The sequence below is a fragment of the Lissotriton vulgaris genome, chromosome 10, assembly GCF_964263255.1.
Source record: "Lissotriton vulgaris chromosome 10, aLisVul1.2, whole genome shotgun sequence".
Taxonomy (NCBI): domain Eukaryota; kingdom Metazoa; phylum Chordata; class Amphibia; order Caudata; family Salamandridae; genus Lissotriton; species Lissotriton vulgaris.
This window is the reverse complement of record NC_141698.1, coordinates 243190859-243206631: the sequence shown is the minus strand read 5'-3', so window position 1 is coordinate 243206631 and position 15773 is coordinate 243190859. Positions and strand designations below refer to the sequence as shown.

General features: G+C 44.7%; 1 protein-coding gene across 1 annotated transcript in view; it reads right to left on the bottom strand.

Annotated features, from left to right (window-relative positions):
- KCNH2 (potassium voltage-gated channel subfamily H member 2) overlaps window positions 1–15773 on the bottom strand; it is a 1978218-nt gene that overhangs the window by 1717622 nt on the left and 244823 nt on the right. The gene's annotated exons all lie outside the window — the stretch shown is intronic.

Here is a 15773-nt window from a genome sequence, read left to right as displayed (position 1 = left end):
CTCAATGATGTCACTCTTTAGGTCTTTGTGGCCCTTTTAAGTGGTTTCTTTACCTATTTCTTCACTCTCCTGGAGAGTGGCACGTCTGGCTGTGTTAGGCAAGGTAGTACCTCCGTTTTTTCCCCTCCTGTTGGCTGATCACTGGTGCTGAGGCTACTGTCGAGGTTGAGAAGTGATTGATTTTGCAGGGACATTATGCTCTGGGTGCAGGGGTTTGATTGAGGACTATCCATTGTGTTTATTGTAGGTTCAGATATAAAGTGTCCCTTCTGTATCTTTTTTTTTTTATTTCAGCAATTTTTTATTGAAAAGAAAGTTTATATATACAAGGTACAGTATACAGGGCTACAATCAAAGGAAAAGCAGGAGTGCCCGGGGGGGGGGGGGCCTTTGGGGAGGGGGGGGGGGGTAGGAGACGTAGCAATAGGTTGCTATGACGATCCGGTCCGGTGAGGTTAGATACTGTTCGTATAGTTGGTGATTGTTCTTGTCCCGGCACCGGCAGTCTCCCCCGTCTCTACTGGCCCATTTGGGTTGCATATTGTTCGTATGGCCAGTGCATGTTCCTGTCTACGGCCCTTGTCCGTCTGTGTCCCCCCCCCGGTGGCGAGAAAGGAAGGAAGGAAAGTAGAGGAGGAGAAATGTGTGGCTGTGATGTTAGATGGAGCACAGTGCTTGTGTTCGATTGAGACTGGTCAGGATCTTTACTCGAGCGGCTACGGTGGCTTGTGTGAGGACAGGTAGTTATCCAGGGTCATCGAAAAACAGTGTCTTCCAGTTGTCTGTGACTTTGAAGCGTGCAGGGCCTGTGAAGCTGAAGGTGAGGTTCTTCCTGCGTAAGGCTTCTCTTAGCGATAGAAAACCTTTCCTTGTTTCGAGAAGTCCTGTGTTAGGATTATTTTGTTGCTTCCCCACTTTAGATTTTGGTTTCTCCGGGCGAAGGTGAAAATGGCGTCTGTGTGGTTTGGTCTGAGCGGGCAGCAGATTATTGGTCTTGGACCCTTGCCTTGTTGTGGTTTTACGGCTGGCACTTGATAGGCCTTGTCGACCTCGAACTGCCTGTCAAAATTCATGCCAGTCAGCTGTTGCAGCAATTCCTCTAGCATGGCCATGCATGTGCCAGCTTTGTCCTCAGCGCCCTCTGGGATCCCCAGTATTCGGATGTTCCCCCTTCTAGCCCAATCGTCTTGTTCAGCCATCTGTTTTTGTAGGGCTCTTGTGATCCTGGAGATCTCTGTTAGGGCTTTGTTGTTATTGCTGGTTACATCTTCGATATCGCTTATTCGTGCCTCTGCTGCTTCTATTCTGGTGTTGGTGCTGTGTAGGTCTGCTCTTATTGCTGTTAGTTCCAGCTGCATATTGTCTATTGTTAATTTTGTTTGTTTGGCCACGGCGTTACCTTCATTTACCCTTTTTAGGATCATCTCTAGGGTGGTAGTTTCATTCTTTTGCTTTAGTGGGGACTCCAGCGATTCTTTTCTATGTTTTTTCAGGTCATTATTGGGTTTTCCTTCGTGTCCTGCCATTGTGCCGATACCTCTTCTGGATTGGAAGCTGCCTAGTCTGCCCTCTTTTTGGATTGATGCTAGGGCCTTGGCTGGCACCGTCTTGGGTGCGGGTACTGTGGGGTGCGTCCTGTATCTGCTGGGTTCTCTGATGTTTCTCGTCCTCGTTTTAGCTTTTGCTCCTGCCAGCGTTTTTATTGTGGTGCCTCTTTGTTTTCCCTTTTGTTGTGGTTACTGGCTTGTTTGCTTGCGGCTGGCGGGGTGCTGAGGTTGCAGATGTTCCGCTTCCTTGGCGCTTCCTCGTGTTTTTAGCCCTTTCCGTTTCGTGCGCTCCAGCTTGTTGCGTTGCCCCGAGGCTCGTTTGCTCTCCGCTGGGATCGCGTGCCGGTTGTGCCGGTTGCCGTCGCTAGATGAGCGGTGGTGGGCTTTTTACTCTCTGGGATCGTGCAGTCTCTTACATCTCTCTCACACGCCCTTGCCGTCCTGTGTGTGCTGCCAGCCCTCTTCCCCCCTTGATCTTTTTAGGTCTCGCCTGTCGATGTGCATGCGCATCGAGCAAGCAAGACTATGGGGGCTTATCCACTCTTTATCCACTGCAAGGAATCGTGGCGATTCCTTGCAGTGCCCGTGACTTTTAAGCTCAATGCGCATGCGCATTGAGCTTAAAAGCGCTTGCACGTCCGTCTTGTTTTACCCGCTCCGCCCCCTCCCCTTCCCGCCGTGTCGCATTTCTCCTCCCCCCTCCCCTCTCCTCCGTCCGTCTTGTTTGTTTAATTTAACCCGCTCCGCCCCCTCCCCTTCCCGCCGTGTCGCATTTCTCCTCCCCCCTCCCCTCTCTTCCCTCCGTCTTGTTTCTTTATTTTACCCGCTCCGCCCCCTCCCCTGCCCGCCGTGTCGCATTTTTTTTATTCGAAGCCTAGTTTCTGATGGCTTTCATTGTCTTCAGTTTGCCAGATCCGCCCTTCTGTTTTTGTCTTGTTTATAAGATGACGGGCCTTGAAGCATGCAGGCAGAATTACGGTAAAGGAATACGGTGTGTTATTTCTTGTTTATTAGGCTTACAGCTGTCTTTGGCCTGGACAAGTCAGCAGACCGGCCCGGGACTACAGTACAGAGAATTACATAGCATAAAAAAAACGGCTAATTTGGTATTTGTAACCCTAAGCTTCTGGGCTACTGTCATTTTGAATGAACCCTCGCCTGCATATCCCATTGTTCATCAGAACCAACAATGGTTGTATGTTCTGGGGTTTGTCATTGACATCCACGCTGTTCTCCATAACACCATGTACACATTTCCCTTTTCAGCACATCTGAACCTTCGCTCATTGAAAATGTATGCGTTCCAATTCCGTGCTCCTAATGTTCATCAACAACATCTGACTTGTTTCTTTTTATTCTGATGGTTAATGCCTCCTGTATCTTGTACGTTTTGGCCTTTCTGGTCTGTATGTCATTGCGCTCCAGTCCCTTCAGGTCAAGTTCTGCTCCATAAAATTGAAAAAAATACCGTCATGATCGTCCTACCTGAGACTGCTAGCCTCTCTGATAGCAAGAGGGTATGTTTTTTCGCTCGAGCCTGTAGGCAGCGCTTAAGCGCTGTCCCTATGGCGACGATCAGTTGTGTTTAAAAAAAAAAAGTCATAAGGGGCTTTTAGCACGCCCACACTCTCCATTGCTCAATTGCGTAATCAGTTTCCTCTGCTGCCTTCCAATTAGGCAGAAGTCGCGATACGTCACTTCTTGTGGCTTATGTGGAGCACTGCTCGACTACAAATTAATTATACTTAATTAGTGTCCCTCTCCTGCAATCGTGGTGATTGAGGTACTACTTTGTTTTTGAAGTCTATTACTAGAAGACCATTTGTGGTTTTTTTTGCCTCTGCTTATGCAATGTAGTGATCGTGTGTTATTTTTTTTTTTACTTTGTGCAGGATTTAGAAAATAAACGTTTTCACTTGTGTTTAATCTTTATCTTTGGCAGCAAACTCTTGTGTTTTCTTTGGGCCGGCGCCGTGTTTTTGCTTCACCCATCACCCCCCTCGTTCATCCCGCCTACTCTCTCCCCCACCCCAGTCAGTTTACCTACTGCTAAATTTGAAATGCTTGCAAATTCCTGCAAGAGCTGGGTGCAGCTTCTGTAAATAAAATAGATATGAAGTTTGGCGGTTTGTTAAATCCAGTTTCTACCCATAAAGTTAAAGAACGCCAGCTTCATAACTATGAAGAAATGTGCCGATCGTGTGGCAAACCCCTCCACCCCTACCCCTCTTTCTCTCTGGTCACTCATTGTTTGGAGAACATACCATATCTAACTTATAAGTAAACCGCAGATTTGTACCAAAAACGTCACGATAGCATAGTTTCTATCTAAGGTGAGGACAGGCACTGTATATGTGCAGACAAATTGCTCTCTGCAAAAGGCTAGCAGGAAACCCCGGGCTGCGCAACGTGTTTGTTCTCTGTTCAACCAGCAAGCACGCCCTACACAAGAAAACCTTAAAATAGCAACCAATATGAGTGTGCCAGCAAAATATTTGTAAATGCATTAAAGAGCACACAGTGACACTAGTACTGCACCTTTTTTTCCTGCTTTGTGCTTTTTTATTTTTTATTGCTTATGCTACTGCTAGTTCTCTGAACAAGCCACCAGTTTGTTTCCGAAGAGCTATCTGACCATACAGGTATGCAACTTGCTTGTCACACAGTTACAACACTGAAGAAGAATAGTCGTAAAACTGCACTATAAAATAAATTACTACCATGCATATTAACCACCAAGCATATAATAAACTTGACTGTTTACTGGGTCGTGATTTATTGAAACCGATTCGCTTGTTAATTATATACAACCAAGTATTCATTTATTTGGGAACATTTGCAAAATAAAGCTTGCTGGACATTTCCTGAAGGCCCTGGCATCTGCTACTGAATTTGCTGTAATGCTGGCAGAGCTAGTGAAATAAGTTATAATCTACTTTTTTTCCTGAGATTAATTGTCTGGTTTTAGGGCAGGTGATATTTACTAAAATTTCATGTCAGACAATTATAATAGCTTCAGTATTCTAGATAAAAAAAATAAGCTGTACCTCCAACACATTGGGTCTGGATCCAAATCTGAGGACAGGAGCTGAAAACATTTTTGGCTGGCCCTATTTTTGGTAAAGTGAAGCCACTGTAATAGTTGTCTGTTTGTTGTTTTTTTTTGTTTTTGCTGTGGTGATATGCTTTTTTTGTATTGCTGTGTTTTTGTATTACATTTTTGTAATACGATGTGTTGTACTGTGGTTTTTATCTTGCATTCTTGTGCTGCATTGTTTCCTGTATGTTTTTGTTGTGGTATTTTCTGCTTTTTACTTCACAGAAAAAAAAGCTTTATTAATTTACCTCACCCACCCTCAACCCCTCACCCTCAACATCAACCCCTCACCCTCACTCACCCTCACTCACCCTCACTCACCCTCACTCACCCTCACTCACCCTCACTCTCACTCACCCTCAACCCCTCACCCTCACTCACCCTCACCCTCACTCACCCTCACCCTCACTCACCCTCAACCCCTCACCCTCACTCATCCTCACTCACCCTCACTCACCCTCACTCACCCTCACTCACCCTCAACCCCTCACCCTCACTCACCCTCAACCCCTCACTCACCCTCACCCTCACTCACCCTCACCCTCACTCACCCTCACTCAGCGCAACCACAGCATCTTCACTAAATATATTTAATAAACTTTAAGCTATAGGCAATATAAAATAAAATCCATTTTATTTACGTATTAATTATTAATTGTTTTTTAAAGCCATTGATTTTTTTATATCAATACATATAAGTCACATATAAGTCCCGTTAATACAAAACATGTTGCTTTACAAAGGCTAGAGGTGTCACATTTACAAAAATTATAACTATTGGCTTTGTAAAGAAGAAAGCTATTAATTTAGCTATTTAGAAAAAACACATAAATAAAAAACAAAAAAATAATTAACACCTATAGCTCAAACTTTCCTACTGCGAGACCTATTGCATTTCCAATGCTTGTTGGCTCTGATGTTAGGTTTCGGTTTCGTTTAGCTCCTGTACCCCGGTGTGGTTCGGTGACTACCGGTGCTAGTTTGAGCGCTCCCTCTGGGGTCTCGTGTAGGTCGCTGGCTTGTGCGGGCCTTTGCTGGAGGTTTCGGAGGGTTCTTTTCGCCGGGGCTGCGCTCACCTCTTCGCTTCTCTACTCGCGCTTGCCGTCCGCCATCTTGTCTGGGCTTCCGACTCCTTTGCTTCCACTGGGATCGCGTGCCGATTGTGCCGGCAGCCGTCGCCAGATGGGCGGTGGGGGGCTTTTATTCTCTGGGTTCATGCAGCCTCTTAAAACTTTCCCACTCGCACTTGCCGTCCCTTGTTTGCTGCCAGCCCTCTTCCATCCCTCTATCTTTTTGGCTCTAAAATGGCCACGCCCAACGTTAGGTTTCGGTTTCGTTTAGCTCCTGTACCCCGGTGTGGTCTGGCAGCTGTCGGAGCTACTCTGAGTGCTCTCGCTGGGGTCCCGTGTATGTCGCTGGCTTGTGTGGGCCTTCGCTGGCGGTTTAGGAGGGGTTGCGGGGATCTTTTCGCCGGGGCTGCGCTTACCTCTTCGCTTCTCTATTCGCGCTTGCCGTCCGCCATCTTGCCTGGCTTCCGACCCCTTTGCTTCTGGAGGAGAAGTTTCAGAATTTGTGTCTTTGGCTACTTGTCCGGGAATTTTTCTGGGCTCGTTGCCTTCCCGTGATGTTCCGATTTCTTTTTCTGTGCTTCTTGTTTCAGGATGAACTCGTTTGGCTGTCTATATTCGTGGCTGAAAACCTCGGGGCTCTGGAGGCATCGGAGCTAGACGTCCGTCCGCATTGCCGTCCAAGCCAGGCCCCCCCTTTCTGTATCTTCAACTGTCATGTTTTCATTGACGTATGCAGAGGGCCTGCTGTCCGCAGGGAGATTGACTTTATATTTGACTGTGGCAGCGAGTTCGATTAGGACCTCACGGAGTGTGGCCAGATTGTCAATGATGAATGCACATGAACATGAGCACGGCCTGTCTTCTAAAGTGCCTTGGATTTTGTGTCGATAAGGTCCATCTTGGCACTCAGTTCTGAAAGGCGCTTTGAGATCAGATGTAGGAAATCAATCCTTAGTTTCTTTTTGGAGGACTGCCATATCAGTGCTCTGGCCATGGCGATTAGTGAAGCGCAAATGGAGGTCAGTGGCAGGTCTGCCTTTCCACTGGCGTCCTGAGTGTCGCAAAAGGATTGTCTTTTTGCGTCCCGTCTTCTGAGCAGCTTTGGCGTAATCTCTAGCCTTTTTTCTATCTTTGATTCTAATTTATGGTAAACAGATGCCGAAAGGTCGCCCAGGTCATAATTGTGTTCAGTTACAGGAGTCATAATCGTTTTTGTGCTGATTAGGTCAGGTGAGCTGCCTGAAGTGCAGCCAAGCTGGGCTGATGGATTTGTGCGGTGATAACTTTGACACATTTGACTGGAACTTCAAAGCTAAGCGCATTGTCCAGAGGTTCTAGGTAAAAGGAGTTGACGTGTATATTGGGGGATTGCCAGAGAGTATGATTACTGCTCCCTGGTGCCACCCATCAATGATAGAGGTCAGATGAGGAAACATCTGGAGAGAGACATACATTTGCCCATTGACCAGGGGACCTCTGCTCCCTGATTGTTCTGGTCTCAGGCCCTCCCGGAGGGCAGAAGGCTCAAAGTATGGGACCTGAAATTCGAACCAACACCCCCTTCTCGCACAACACCACCGCACCCCATCCTTACCCCAAACAACACCTCAGTGTCAGTTGTGATCACTAACTAATTTATAATTTACCTATGATTTTCCCACCCCCTTTTTTCTGTTTTAATCTTCTCCTCAAGGCCATTCCTGACACTTGATCACACTTAGCCCTTTTAATTAACCTATGTAGAAAGGTGCTGTAGCTCTGTATTTTTACTTAGAAATTATGTTTGTTGATCGTATTATACCCAATAATACATTATATTGTTCACTTGTCTATACGCATTTCTTCATATTTGGAATTTCAAGTGTGTAACTCTGCTCCTGTTGTACTGACATATGTCGTACCTATAACCTTCACAAATTGTGTTGCAAAAAAATCTGACACTTACAGTTGTTCATTGAGAAAAGAGAAAATATGCCGTCGGCCGCATTCCCTTGTTTATTTGCCCGATGTGCCATTTCAGATTGGGACCAACCATATGCAGTCAATCATGGCCCTAGCCCACAAGATTTAATCAAGCCTGAACTGCTGGGTCACTTCCTCTCCAAACAGGAGCTCATGTAAGCTCAGAAATGTTGTGACCTTGATGAACCTCACTGATGAGGTCGAGCTTGAGTTGCTCTTGCACAGCGAGCTGTGGGACCTATGTCTCTGGGTGTAAGGCTGGGTGTAAGGTCGATATTCATTCCATGAGTTGTGTTCCTGATCAGAAGTAACTGGGTCTTACAGATCAGGCAGAACTGGCTCTTTTTAGGGAGGGTTAAGAGTGGGTTGCATATGATAGTTCCTTCTTCTAATATATGCAGAAGAGCTGAAAACAATGGAATTGAGTGTGTCCAAGCAAATTACCAGTGATTCAGAGTGATTTGAGCATTTGCATCCATCACTTTTTGTGATGTGCAAGGGATTGTCTTCTGTTGTGCCTCATGGAACCTGGAACTTAATGCGGTGAGAGATTAGTGACTGTTAAGTAGTGGTGCGAAAAGTCCCGGAAAGAGCAATGACGACCAAAAAAGTATTGGTGAACTAACCTGGAGCAGCAACCCTCACTATGGGATACTTTCTTCTTTTTATGATTGAAAGAACCCTTGCACTTTCTCACCTGACCCTTGCAATCTGTCCCTTTTATCCCCAGGACAGAGGCAAGTGTTCACTTTCCCACCCCGTAGATGTTGAAAGACGCTCGTGAGATTCTTGGACCTGATCACCATATGGATTCTTGATTTTTTTGGGGTAGATCAATGTTATTCGTATCATCAAGCCCTAAAAGCTTTCCAGAGCCTACGCATCTATGGCCGACAGGATAAAAAGTCTTTGGCTGTATCTAGTGGTCCATGAGATGTCAGGCTTTGAATTTCCTCTACAATCATCCTGTCCCTAGATACAGGTCCATGAAGCTCTAGTTCCCTGAAGGTGCCTGTAAATGTTAACTGTGGCAGAACAGTCTCAAGACACTTCTCTTGGACTTTTTCCTGGCAGCCAGAAGCACTGCTAAGAGCTAAGGAAGTCTCACAGGCACCAAGAAACATCTCAAACACAATTTTTTATCAGCCAGGCTAGCTTGAATCCAGTTGCAAAGTGAAACGTCTCATCAGAGTATTAGCTTGAAGGCCCTGGCGATGGGTCTCAGCAGGTTTTGCAAAAGCGAAGTGAGGCTCCAGAATGTACATTTGTGGTTTGCAATTCATTGTTAGAGTCCTGGATTACAAAGCATACATTGCTAACCTTAGTGAATCGCAAGGGGAAATGGAAAGCAGAGGGACAGCCTCCCTCTCTCCCATGTGATTCTCAAATGTATGCACTAGTTCTTTGTGGACATTTTTGAAGTCACAAAGTACTGAATGGATAGCGCCTGCTGAGGGCGGGTGCCTAGCTCCCACAGACTGTGAGCTGTCTGCATGTGACAACCTACACTCTGCCCGTGAAAGCTGCTGGCATCGTGAGGCACGGCCGCGCGGACAGTTGTTCTACTGCCCAATGCAGCTCACCTTGTCTGAATCACAGTGGGACCCCTGCGCCCGACAGTCTGGTGTACCATCATCGACTTTCTCCCAATGTCCACAGCTTTTCACAGCAGTTCCTGCCTCACTAATATTCTTGAGAGAAGAGGATTGCGATGGAGAAAAAAGTCTCTCCGTGATGGGGGGGGATTTGAGCACCTCATAGACGGCAAGGGGGGAGGCTGATGACAGCACAATGCATACTACTTCAGTGCCTTAACATGAGTGACATTCCCAGCAGGGAGGCATCACTGCCCTCCCACTGAACTTCATTTACGCCAGAGAGACACTATCATTGTTGTGCTGGAGATGGATACCACCTTTTATGCTGCATATCGCCATTGCCCGGGTTTTCTAAGCAATCACAGCACATCTGTCCCCAGAAATCCCAAAGCCATTAAGAAGGGCAAAGAAAACCCAGTAATGGTCTTACATTGAGTTGTATCTGCGCCCACGGAAACTCATTGGTCACATTTGGGATCATAACTCCTTAACCGAGAGGGCTACACTTTAGATGTTCTTCTTTCTGGTCTATTTAATTTGTCCGTTTTTGTAAATGAATCCCACATTAGCCCAAATCCATAACCAGGGCGGACTTTGGGGTGGTGCAACCGGTGCGGCCGCACTGAGCGCTGACCTGGAGGGGCTGCACTGACCTCAGTGAGGGGAGCTGTGTTTAGCAATAACCTACAATATGAAAGTACCTTCTGCAGAGTTCCTTGCGCTTCCAAATTTCAGGCTGCAATAAAAATGTCAATATAAGTCTTGTGATTAATGTGATTGCTAGAGAGAGAGATCTGTCAAGTGGAAATTTTGACTCGCCATAAAGTAGTGTAGAGGGTTATTATGGCTGCTGCAAAGGAAGATCTGTATTTATGTGGATAGCCCAGTAGATTCGTACAACCAGCCTTTAATAGCGCTTTAAAACAAATGAAATGTATGCAAGAGAGGGGCTATGGATAGATGCGGGGCTCTTTATCCAGTGATAGTGAGGGAATTCGAGGAGGAGGTCGGGGGCGCCAAAAAAGATTGCTGCCCCAGGTGCCACCAGCACCAAAGCTTGTCCTATCTATAACCATCTCCTAAAGTAGGCCCGGTTATGCTTGACCTCAGTGACGACTGGAGAGAGAAGGAAAGAACGCCAGTCTTGACTACTCATGGCAAGAAATGACATCTAGGGCCCAGAAACTGTGAAGATTAATGAAACTAATAACCACTGTTACAACATTGTTGACGAGGATCTGAACCTGAATACTGACACTGGCCCACTGCCTGGACGTCAACCTCACCTACAATTCGACACCAGAGAAATACTACAGAATGGAGTGAGTAAGTTATTGATTGATTATTTTTGGGCTCATTGTGAATGGAATCATTAGTAGGGGTCTGTACCATTCTGTTTGTACAATTACTTTTACTTTGTTTATAATGTTCTGTACCCTCGCCTAGAGACATTTGTTGGTCTCATGCCTCATAGCTCTGACGTGAGCTCTTGCACGACGAATCAGAATCTTGAATTTGGACGAGCATATGTACCTGTGTATCATTAAAATACTGAATCAAAGAACCACATTTCCTGGGATTACTAAGCTCATTAATATTCAGTTAACATTTATAACATTGCCATATATATATGCACAGCAGCACATACTGCAAGCACATTTTGAACCATTTACTCATTTGCCCTAGCCTCCTTTCCCCAACCCCACCTATCCTGCCTCTTTCAACTGCCCCTCTTTACCAACCAAGAATGCACAGCTAGACATTCCTTAAGGTGGCTCATGCAAGATACGTGCTCGTGCACTTCACCTAACGCACCTATGCCATATTACAGATAGTTGCCCTAACTAACCCGATCAAGCGCCACCTCCTTTCACGACAACGAATCGCACAAAGCATGTGAGGCTTTAAAACACCAGAATCATAAATGTGGGCCCTGCATCTGAACAAGGAGTTTGTGGATATTGTCTGATTCACACAGTGTATGAAAGATTCCCTTCCAAAGCAATTTTAAATCTTATATTGGCACTATAGATGCCTGGGTCACATATTGCTTAAAGTCCATTAACAACTATCTTTTTTCTTTCAAACTTCTAGCTCTGTTAAATGTAAGGTCTAGTAAGAGAGATAAGCTGAATCCAGAGCAGTAGTTTTGACTCTCTTTTCTCTTTCTAAAGCCAAAAGTTTCTCTTTAACTTCAAGAATCCTGGAAAAAAACCAATAAAAGTTCTTGGAGGCTTGCTCATTTTTGGATATAAGACAGGACTCATCTAGTCTGCCAATCTGGAATTCTTTTGATCCCTCATCAATACTGACTATTTGGATATTAGCTTGCCGTGATCAATTTTCAAGTTCTTCACACTTTCTTGTAGTTTCTTGAGTCTTCCATTTTGTCAGGTGGACTTTGAATGTACAGCTACTTTCAGCTTAGATAGTCATTCTTCTGTCATTCCATGTGTTTTTGCTAAAGTGCCTTGACTTTCTCATTTATGTTCTTCAAGTTTTCCATATGTATGACCTATGTAGAGTTATTCTCCATCATTTATTTCAGTACACTTTCAAAGTGCACCTTAGCCTTAGGATCTCCCTGCTCCAAATCAGATCTCAAATCACTTTTTATTTTTTATTAATGTAGCCATTAAAATATTCTGCAAGACTATTGTCTCAGCTCCTCTACAAGACTCCTCTAACTCACTAGTCTCTACTAATTCAGATGAGAGCAACAGTTGGAGGTATTTTGAATCTTCTTTGATAACAAATAAGGCATAATCAAGTGAATATTTGCCAACGGTTTTTGTTTTTCTTTCTAATCATTCTAATTCTCATGTTCTAGCCTACTGAAGTGAGTGCTATATTGGCTTTAAAAAGAGGATAATATCATGTTGCTGCTCTAAAGTAATACATTTGTCCAGGCCAAATTGGCAGTAATGGGAGACTCCTCTGTCGCATGCTTGGTCTCAGCATCACTTCTGTGGCCGAGGAGGTTGCAGGCTTAGATTCTGAGTTAAGCTTGTCATCTGGTTGAAGATCTCCACCCATGCAAGTTAGTTTCTGTGCTGCCTATGCCAGCACAAGGGCTACTTGCTGCCTTATCCACTATATCTTCTTCTGCCTTTCATTAACCTCTGATTATTTTAAGTTTTCATGATGTTTGGTCCGACTGTTCATAATCACAATCACTTGAACCTGAGGTTTAGAGTACACATGTTATGTTAACTGTATTTGAAATTGGCTCACTCACCCTAAGAGGCTGTCCTAGTGGAGAGAAATGATGCCAGACGGGAGCAGAGTAAGATGCAGGGATAGAATAGTCAGGGTTTTAGCTTCTTTGTGAACGCAGAGAGGGAGGTGAGCAGTCACAGATCCAGTAGGAAATTGTTCTGCCTGGTGGCTTTCAGATAAGAAAAGGAGCATCCTGCAAATCTGGTGAGACGAATGTGGGGAAGATTGCCAGACACTGGGGCATACGTGGGTTGATGAACAGAAATTCTGTTAAAAAGGTACCACAGGACAGTGTTATGAAGTGCTTTGTGAGCACGGAAAAGATGCTTTAAAAGAGCTCTTGTCTGGTCAGGGACCAGTGGAGTGCCTTAACATGAGGGGATATAGGGGCCTTTGGATGCAGGTTGAGGACCAACCGAGCTGCTGCGTTTTTGATAGTTTGGTGGATTTTGGTTAGATAACCAATAAGGCCAACATATAGAGCATTGCCATCATCAAGTTGGCTGGTGACAAAGGCCTATATAACATGTGATTCAATGAGGATACATCTAAAGACTTTGTGAAGCAGTCTCAGAATGCCGGATCAAGATGATGAGACTGATTTGATTTAGCTGACCATGGACCGGCAGTTGTCTAATACAGTATCCAGATTTTGTGTGGTGTTGGTGATACAAGGTGTATTCCAAAACTCCAAGGGCTACCAGCCTTTACCCCAATAAGATGTAGTTTTCTCGAACAGGATAACTTCCGTTTGATTGCCATTCAGCTTAAGGCAATTGGTACACGTTTAGTCAGAGACTTGGGGTATGCAATCATTGAAGCTAGTGTGGATGACTGTGGTATTGTCAGAGAAGGCAATACTGAGCTGGGTATCATCAGTGGGAGCACTGATTTCAAAGCTATTAGATCTGAGTATGTTGGTTAGGGGGCCATGTACACATTATAAAGGGTAGGGCTCAAGGATGAGCACTTGTGTACTCCATAAAGCTCTGAGTAAAGTTAAAAAGAAAAGATGTAAGAAAGACAGATTGCGATCTCTCAGGGAGAAAAGATCTGATCCATTTGAGGGCATCGAGGTGGATGCCTGACTTATGGAAGTATTTTAAAATGATATCTTGGGGGACCAGTTCAAAGGTCCAGAACCCAAATAGACAGGGGTCCAGGAGGTTATTGTTTTCCAGAAAGGATGAGAGCAGTGTGTTGATTAGTTTTTCTAACACTGTTAACAGAAAGAGATAGATGGGTAGACAGAATTTCAGGATCCATAGTGGACTTTTTATTTAAGCTGGGTAATTACTTTAAAAAAAATAAAAAATTATTGGCAATACAGTATTATACATATCCACGTTAAGGGCAGGGGCAGTGTCCATTATGACGGCATACAGTAGTACAGCCATTCATAGTATACCGTCCTCCGAGCCTGGGTACTTGCCAATGAGTACGCCACACAAGGACCTTAGTATAACACCTCTTTATTCTTCTGTGTGCTTACATAACAGTTCTACGGAGTCCATCAGAAGCCACAAGGGCTCTATCATTAAAACCTCACACAACAAAACAGCTCTCTCTCTGTTAAATAAAAAGAAAAATATACATTTTTACAAATATATACACAATCGCAGCTGTTTAATGAGTCTTAGTGGTGCTTTGATCACACATTCTGACCGTGTCTTTGGAAACTGGAGACAGGCAGTAGAAGAGTCCATGATCTGTGCTGGTGATGTGAGAAGAACAGCAGCCAGGGAGTCTTCACTGGTCCTTTCAGACCCAGTCTCTACATTGAAATCAGTCCCTGACGAGTGATGGGCCACAGGTCGTAAATGCAGGGAATCTCTTGTAATGGACTTCTCAGGATGTTGGGCAGCCACCATGTGTCCTTTACTGGTCACAAAATGAAATGGTTCAGCATCAAAAGGAGCATCAGACTTTCCTTTTCTATGCTGATGAACAAGCACTCGATCTCTTTTAGTGAACATATTGTCTTTGGCATGTCAAAGTTTGTCTGCATAGGCTTTCATGCAGGTTTCTTCCTCAGTATTTGATCTTCTATTGATCCGTTGAGGTAACTTGGTTGCTATGGCTCTCCTAAAAATCAGGGTTGCAGGGCTTTTACCTGTGGTCGAGTGAGTGGTTAAACTATATGCTCGAATAGTTGAATTTAAGACCGTTTTAACATCAAGCTATTTTTGTACAGCACGCTGAACAGTTTTCTTAAGAGTGCTCATAAAACGCTTGACAAGGCCTGTGAGAAGTTGACCTGGCATATGCTGTCCACTATTCTAGTGGCACCTTGCACCAGTCCAAATGACCCTTATTGAGAACCACACCAGGTATATATAAAATATATATGTATTTATTCTAAACACATCCCTCTAGTCTGTTTATGAGGCTAGAGGCAAAAGTACACAAAGTCATGGAACCACTTACCGCACTACTCCAAGCATCTAATGTTCAATTCCACATGTACGCTGAAGACACCCAACTCTAACTCAAAATACACGCCCTCAATGACATCAAAATACTCAACACAACGCTTAGGAACACACAGACCTGACTAGCAGAGAATCACCTCAAACTTAACGCGCTAAAAACAGAATTTCTCCTAATAGCTCCTCCCACCAAAATCCCCATCACTCAGGCCTGGCTTAACCATCTCACCGCTCTCAACGTTCAACCTACTATTGTGGCATAACCCTCGACGGCAATCTCAACATGCATCATCACATCAGCAATGCAACCAAAGGAGCTAATTTCCACATCAACACATTGCGTAAATTTAAACCTTTTCTCCCCCCCAAGGATTTCAAAACTGCAGTCCAAGCCTTGGTCATCCCACGAGTGGAATATGGAAGTGCTGCCCTCTGTGGTCTCCCCCTATCAACAATTGCACCATTAATAGCCTCTATTAATGCTGCAACCAGACTTATCACAGGCTCGAAAAAGGTCACACATCACTCCCGATCTAAAAGCTTTAAACGGGCTGCCCTACGAAGCCAGAATACATCTGAAAATCGCCTGTATGACCCACAAAGCTTTACACCACAATTCCCCCAGTTATCTCGCGCATAAACTGGCATTTTCTGGTTGATCAAGAGCGACAAGAAGCGCAGACAATCCTCTTTTGAAACCTAGGAGATTCCACAAGAAAAAAACGTATAAACGCTCCTTCTCAGGAATGGCGCCCAGGATATGGAATGCCCTCCCTCCATAAATCAGATTTATCTCATCCAGGCATCCTTCAAAAAAGAAGTAAAAGCTCTCCTCTTAGCCAAATTTGCCT